Source organism: Myodes glareolus, chromosome 25, assembly GCF_982192425.1.
Source record: "Myodes glareolus chromosome 25, mMyoGla1.1, whole genome shotgun sequence".
NCBI classification, from domain to species: domain Eukaryota; kingdom Metazoa; phylum Chordata; class Mammalia; order Rodentia; family Cricetidae; genus Myodes; species Myodes glareolus.
Genome location: NC_142050.1, coordinates 11,482,269 through 11,482,637, shown reverse-complemented (window position 1 = coordinate 11,482,637; position 369 = coordinate 11,482,269).

Sequence of the window (369 nt, the reverse complement as noted above, 5' to 3'; positions counted from 1 at the left end):
GTGGAGTCAGAAGAAGCCATGTAGCTCCGCCAGAGACAGATGCCAGATGGAACCTTGCCAGTAAGCCACAGTTATGTGACGATACACAGATTAATAGAGATGGGTCAAATTAAGATGTAAGAGCTAGTCAATCAGAAGGTAGAGCTAAGAGGCTAAGCAGTGATTTAATGAATACAGTTTCTGTGTGGTTATTTCGGGGGCTTATTTGGGAACAAGTAAGCAGTCTCCATCTAAACTTGAGGACAAAAACGGAAGTTAGAGTGGATCAAAGAAAGAGATGCCAAAGGTGAGGCTCATGCTCAGATTCTACAAAGCTGAGGGGATTAAAATATCTATATTTACAAAATTTCAAGAGTATAAGTCAAATAA